Consider the following 7,798-nt stretch of genomic DNA (forward strand, 5'->3'; position numbering starts at 1 on the left):
TGGTTTGTGGTTGAAGTAGCTAGAACCATGTTGATTCAAGGAAAGGTATCTCACACCTTTTGGAGAGAAGCGGTGAGCACTGCAATCTACACTATGAACCAAGTACCCATTAAAAAGGGTAAGGACAAAACTCCTTATGAGTATTAGACTGGTAAGTCACATGTGGTTAGCTACTTTAAAGTATTTGGTAGCAAATGTTACATCAAGAGGAGTGAACATCAGGGCAAATTTGAAGCTAAATGTGATGAGGGAATATTTCTAGGATATTCCACCAAGAGTAAAGCTTTCAAGTGCTAAAATAATAGGACTCAGAGAATTATGGAAAGCATCAATGTAAGAGTTGATGAATCCTCTGAGAAGACTGAGGAAATCGGCAATGAGCAAGCTATAAATGAACCGATTGCAACCTTCTAGGAACTGGTTGTTAGCCAACCAAGTACCAGTAACAGTGTTCCTGAACTGGTGAATGCTGATACTGATGAAGAAGAGGATGAAGAGGAAAAGCAAGAAGAACCAGTTAAGACCATTCCTCGGTATGTCAAGCTGAATCATGATCCTAAGCAGATCATAGGAGATAAGGATGCAGGAATCCTTACAAGAAGAAAGATCAGAGAAAACTCATGTATGATCTTTGAATTTGAGCCTAAATCATTCAAAGAGGCTCATAAAGATGAAGACTGGATCAAGGCAATGGAAGAGGAACTTGACCAGATAGAGAAAAATGGTACATGGTCCTTAGTACCTAGACCAAAGCATAAAAATGTCATTGGCACCAAATGGGTGTTTAGAAATAAGTTGAATGAGGATGGCACAGTGATTAGGAATAAAGCCAGATTGGTATGCAAAGGATAAGAAGAAGGAGAAGACTATGGAGAAACCTTTGCTCCTGTAGCTAGATTGGAAGGAGTTCGTATGCTTCTTGCATATGTAGCTTTTAAGAGGTTCAAAGTATATCAAATGGATGTAAAATCCGCATTCCTAAATGGTGTACTTGAAGAGGAGGTATATATAGAGCAACCAGATGGGTTTTCCCTATCTGAAGATAGTGATATGGTGTGCAAGCTACATAAAGCATTATATGGTCTAAAGAAAGCACCTAGGGCATGGTATGAGTGCCTACATTCACATCTTATGAAGATTGGATTTTAGAGAACAAGTGAAGATAGAAATATCTACTTGAAGTCTGAAGGAGATCAGATCCTGATCTGTGAGGTTTTTGTTGATGACATTATCTTTGGAGGAGCTAACAAGATGAGTCATGAGTTTGCTGATGAGATGAAGAAAGAGTTTGAGATGTCACTCATAGGGGAGATTAAGTTCTTCATTGGACTATAGATCTAGAAAATGGAAGATGGAATCTTTATCACTTAATCCAGATATGTCAAAGAGGTACTGAAGACCTTTGGCATGGAAGATAGCAAACCGGTTGGTACACCGATGGTGACCGGTTGCAAATTGACAAAAGAGGATGATTCCGCACTAGTTAATGAGTGGGAATACTGATCAATGATTGGTAAGTTGCATTATGTAGTGCATAGCAGACCGGATATTACACATGTAGTTGGCATTACTACAAGGTTCTAGAAAAGTCAAAGAGAATCCCACTTGGTTGCAGTCAAGCGGATTCTTAGGTATCTGAAGGGAACAGTTGACTATGGATTGTGGTACCCATACAACAATGATTTCAATTTGAAAGTGTTTACTGATGCTGATTGGGCAGGTAATGTGGATGACCGGAAAAGCACAACCGGTGGTGCATTCTTTCTCGGTGGTAGACTGGTCTCATGGATGAGTAAAAAGCAGAGTTGTATCTCTCAGTCTATAGCAGAAGCGGAGTATGTTACAGCTTTCATGAACTACACTCAGACAATTTGGATGAAGCATGTACTAGAAGGCTTCAAGATCCCTGTATATGAACTGGTAAGTATATTCTGTGATAACATAAGTGCTATCAATATATCAAAGAATCTGGTTTTACATTCTAGAACCAAGCATTTTGAGCTTAAGTATCATTTCTTGAGGGAAAAGGTTTAGAATAAAGAGATTGCACTGGAGCATGTGTCCAGTAAGGAGCAGTTAGCAGACATATTCACCAAGCCTCTCCCAAAGACAACATTTGTGCATTTGAGAGGTGAATTAGGGGTATTGCCCCTTCAGGAGGTGAACTGAAAGTAATTGTTCCACATCAGTCAGGTACTAGAAAGACAAATTTTTGGTTGATTGATGTGTTGAAGGATGCTACTCCTCAAGGGGAGTAGCATGATGAAATAGAGATGCTTGTACCTCCACTTTGGCATTGTTGTCAAAGGGGGAGAAGAAGTGAAGCGAAAATATATTTGCAGCAAATGGGAGAAGATGTGAAGCGGAGAAGATATCTTTGTATATTGCCATCAATGCCAAAGGGGGAGATTGTTGGCATTATGTGAACCAGCATGAAGACATAATGATATTGTATGTTGTCATTGATGTCAATATGCGACATGGTGTGAACCGGCACATGTGATAGGTGAAAAGAGAGAGGAACCAACATATGTATGAACCAGTTTATATGCCAAAGTGAAGCAATATATTTGTTCAAGGTGAACTGGCATGTCAAGGTGAACCGACATGTAGTTATGGGAACCGGCACATGGAAGCATTGTATGACTACCGGTTGGTAGGTAGTTTCCACTTCAAGATTTCCAGTTGGAGTACCTCAAGTCTGTGTGACTCAATCGGTGATCTTTGTGTGATGAGTTAGCAGTATAATGGAGGACAGATCATGTTGCCACGTAAGCTCTGTGCACATGAAGGATCTTGTATGAAGATGACTATTCCTATCTACCTCAGGAATGTGCGAAGTTTGTCAAATGGTGATAACACGTGATGGGTTATCAGCCACCATGGAATCGATGGAAAATGGATGATGTAGAATGTCTTTAGATCGATTCAAGATTGTTGCATTTAATGTAGTATGATTCAACGGTCAGGATTGAACCGCTTGAATTGCTTAACCTAATAGGTTTAGGGTTTAGGGTTTAGGGTTTTTGCTACCGACCTGTATGTTTCCTATAAAGTCAATGTTGTGTTTCTTTCAAAGGTTGTTGGAAAAATTTGTGAATGTGTATCCAAGGGAAGTGATACATGACTCTTGCCAGACCAAAGGAGAGAAGAGATACCTGCAAAGTAAATGTGCAGAAGGAGAAGAGGAGCCTAAATGGATCTGCATTGGAATTAAGTGCTATTATCAGATCATTGTAATTCCTGTTGATCTCTAACCACTTCAACAGTTGTAAAATCCCCTAACAGGGTAGCCTTAACTGGCTTGTTGCAAAATCCCCTAACAGGGTGGTCTTAACAGGCTTGATTCAAATCCCTTAACCGGGTAACTCGAGGTTAATGAGTTCTGAGAAGTTATAGAGCTTAGGAGATCCTTTCAGCTATTGAGTTCTTGAAATCCTCTAACAAGGTGACCCTACTGGGTTTAACCCTTAACCGGGTATTATAGCTATCCCTTAACCGGGTGATCCCTAACAAGATTGGTTCCTAGTAGAACCTATTGTAATGTCTTTAACCAAACAAGGCTCCTAATAGAGTGGACTTCTAAAGAGTTTAGAAAGCAGCTTGTGGGTATTCATCCCCACCATGGTTTTTCCCAGTTGGGTTTCCACATGAAAAATATGTGTGTCATGTGAAATGATTTTGTCTTATGGTGCTTTGTTTTACCTGTTAAGCATATGAAGGTTCTATGTTTTATGCTTGTCCATAAAACATATTGAACTCACTATTGTGAAGATCTGATGATTAAGTTTACCTATTTATGCATGAGAATATAATGATACTGTAGCTTCGAGTTAAATGAAAAGCTAAGTGTACAACTGGTCAATGCTTGTTTTAGACACTCTTGGCTTTACCGGTTGCAGTTTGTGTTGATTAAGTATTCTTGTTTGCCAGTCATTTGGAGTATTTGCTGTCAAACCAGTTTTGGACTGTATTTGTGTTTGTACTGATTCACCCCCCCCTCTCAGTACCGGTTTGGTACCAGTGTTTCATCATATAGTTATTAGGTAAATAATTCATTTAAAAAGGTTTTTCAAGTCATTTTCACTTATCAATTTTTGAGCGAAGAAGTTTTCAAGCGTAGAAAGACAAAAGGCATTTTGTCTTGCAATTCAGAGAGATTTGAAAACCCTGAAGAAGAATTTGAAGATATCATCAATCACTCAAGTGTAGAACCCAAAGCAGTAATCCAACAATTGAAGTGGTGAGTGTCGAAGTGGAAATTGAAAGCCCTAAATCTTGACATTCAAAGGTATTTCTTGAGTTTCTCTGTTTATCATGGCTTCAGCATCTCACTCTATCTCTAGTGCACCTATTGATTCAATTGATTTCATACAACGGAAGGCAAAATATAATGCCCTATCCCAAATTCCCGCTGGTGTTATAGTAGAGGAAGGCATTTTGGATTACATTGACTGTAAAATTGAAGACCTAGGATCTCTAGTGATCCATTCTTAGTTGAGTTTGCTCTGTGGAAAGGACAACAAGATCAAACTGGAATTCAACATCTTGGGAAAGAAGAAGCTTCACAATGCGATCTATTTCCTTGAAGAATTCTCAGATGATCACATTCACATCATTCTAAGTAGAGTGCATGGTGAAAAAATGTACTTAGAGTGGACACATGACATCACACCAGAAGTGATTCATGCCATCACCAGTTTTTGTAACATTGGGGAAGTGCCAGCCCTAAGGAAGATCAGCAAGACTGAAATGACTAAGCTCACTGGTTCTGCGAGTGACCAAAGGGGAATGACCATCAATACCATCAAGGATGATCTGGTCAAGTATGCCTACATGGTGATATGTTACCGAACATTCTATGCTAGCAAGATCAACTTTGTTTCTACTGCAGCAGTAAATGCTGGGTGCAGGATGATTATGGAAGATGCCTCATTTGATTTATGCACCTGTATGCAAAGGCAACTCCTGGTGAACCTAAAGTTAATAAAATAGGACAATGCCTTGAGATTTAAATTCGGACAACTATTTGTCAGATTGTTCTTCTACTTCCAAGGCTACTTTCCAGGAGTCGGTGATATTCAATGGTCTGCTGACCAACCGGTTACAAAGCAAATCAGGGAAAGTCTACAAGCGGTTGGAACCGGTTACCCTGAAGTCCTGAACAAATACTTTGATGAGTTCAAACGCAAGATGAGCCAAAGGGTGAGAATATCCAGTGATATTGTCAAGAAGTATGAAGAGGACATCTGCTTTATCATCAAAGTAGATGAGTGCATAATGGAGGCTATTGAGCCCAGAAAGGAAGAAGTGAAGCCTATGGGTTATGAGGTAATGTACGACATGCTGGATGGGTATTCTTCCACCCTACTTTCCTCATTGCTTGATCCTAAGGAGAAGAGAACCGACACCTATCTGGAGAGGATTGCACCAATTGAAGAGCCCTTAGTGAAGAAAGGGAAGGCAGTACCATCTGTATTGGCACTGGTTACTCCAACGAGACCTAAAGTGACCAAGCGGTCACCGACAAAGAAGAAACTGGAAGTTGCTCCTGCCAAAGTCTTTGAGAGAAAGTGGAAAACAAAAAGCAACACACCAGACTCAAAAGACACTGTATATGAAGAACTACCTAAGAAGACTAGGCAAACGAGGAAGAAGACAAAGGCAACCAGCAGTGAACTAGCATCATCAGCACCGGTAAATATTGATATCTCCTCTTACAAACCTTTGACACATTGTCAAAGAACCATTAAGAATATTAAGAGGAAAGTGCTGAGTGACTTAGTAGATTATTTTGATGATTTCAATGATAATGAGAAGGAGGAAGTAGAACAGGCAGTCATTCAGTATTTATGTATTAATGACCGGTCACCATCAGAAATTAAATCTGTGAACAAATGGCGCATTGCCATATAAAAAGAACAGGAAATAAGAGAGGAAATATTTGCACAATATTTTCCTGATGTTTCCAATTCTGAACTCTATGAAGTTATGGAAAAATATAAAGGCCTCTTCTTTATGAAAAGAAGGAGACTCTTGTTGCTGGAAGAGAAAGTCCTTGAGGTGGTAAAAGATACCCACTCTCATGCTCAAGCTACTCTTAAATTGCATCAAGTATCTGAAGCCAACAAGAAGGTTGAACAAGAACCAGAAATTACAAAACTAGATGAGGTGTATAACAGTGAGGGAGAATAGGTCACTAAGCAAATGGACCCCATTGATGTTGATGTGCTGAATGGTGAAGATGTTACCCCTGATACACCATCACAAATGAAAGGATAGGAGAAGTAGGATGAGAAGAAGAAAAAGGAAGAGGAGAAGAGAAAGGAAGAGGAGAAGAGAAAGGAATAAAAGAAGAAATAGGAAGTGCAGAAGAAGGAAGAAGAGCGGAAACAGGAAGAGGAGAAGAAGAAGAAGGAAGATGAGAAGAAATAGGAAGAGGAGAAGAAGAAGGAAGAAGAGCAGAAATAGAAAGCAGAGAAGAAGAAGAAGGAAGAGGAAAGGAAAGAAGAAGAGAAGCGGAAAGAAGAAGAAAGGAAGAAGGAAGAAGAGAAAAGAAAGAAAGAAGTTGAAGAGTGGAAGAAGGAAGAAGAAGATAAGCAAAAAGCCAAAGAAAAGGAGGAAGCGGCAAAGAGTGCTCATACAAAGACCCCAAGGCAACCAGTGATAAAGCCAAACTGGCTGACATCACTAGTCCCATTGACCTCTAGTCTGCAAATGAAATGGAGCTACTGCAAAGCATTAAGCTTGCTCAAGAGTGATTGGATGCACTAAGGAGGAAAAAGGAGGAAGATGTGATTCAAACTGTAGTGGAAAAACTCACTATTTTGATTCCCGGTACCAATCTTTCAAGTGCTGATTCCTCTTTAGCTCAATTGAAGCTCTTTTGCACAGTTGTAGAGGACCAAGTGCAATGCCTGAAAGATGTTGCCAAAGATAATGCCAAAAAGAAGCATCAAAAGGATTTGAACACTACCTTGGTGAAAAAGTCAAATGAGCTCCATGTTGGTATTTTGGTATGGTTTTGTCATTGATGTCAACACCTACTGAAACACTAGCACCTTGGAGATCCAGCAACATTCACCGGTAAGCAAGTAACTATTGCACAGTTACTAGTATATGGTTCACTGACAGGATATAATATTCATCAGCACTTGGAATGATATGGAAGACACTTGGTAATGTCGAAGAAATCATGTGGACACTTTGTTTTGAAGAATTAATCATTGGTATATTCATATTTGCATATTTTCTTTTACCGACAAATAGGTCCAGGGTTATCTAGGGTTACACCAATAGGCTTATCTTTTTCAGATCAACATGGCACGCTATAGAGATGATTTATTATTGTTGTAAATGCATTAAGCTGACTTGTTCAATCAGTTATTGCATCAGATATTATATTATTTGTAAATTTTTTTTATTGTAATATCTTGTAGAGCCGACCTACTAAAATTGGTCTTAATGCATGGTATAAATGTAAGATTTTATTTGTAAAATTGTATAGGGAATGAGAAGAAGAATTGTGTGAAGGTATATGCAAGATTAAGCAAAGGTATACACGAAGACATCATTTGAAGGTGAAGCTAGGTTTTTGTAGAAGCATATCAACATTAGACTGGTATTGAATCTAGCATATGAAGATGCTATTTTGTAAAGTACATTCTTATTGGATTTAACCATCCAACTATAGTCAGTGTGACTCCCATTTTGTGATTGAGCACTGAGCTCTAGGTTGTTGGCCTTTTTGCATGTGCAGACCCCATTTATGTACACTTACTATCTGCAGTAGTATCAT

This window comes from Cryptomeria japonica, chromosome 6, assembly GCF_030272615.1.
Source record: "Cryptomeria japonica chromosome 6, Sugi_1.0, whole genome shotgun sequence".
NCBI classification, from domain to species: domain Eukaryota; kingdom Viridiplantae; phylum Streptophyta; class Pinopsida; order Cupressales; family Cupressaceae; genus Cryptomeria; species Cryptomeria japonica.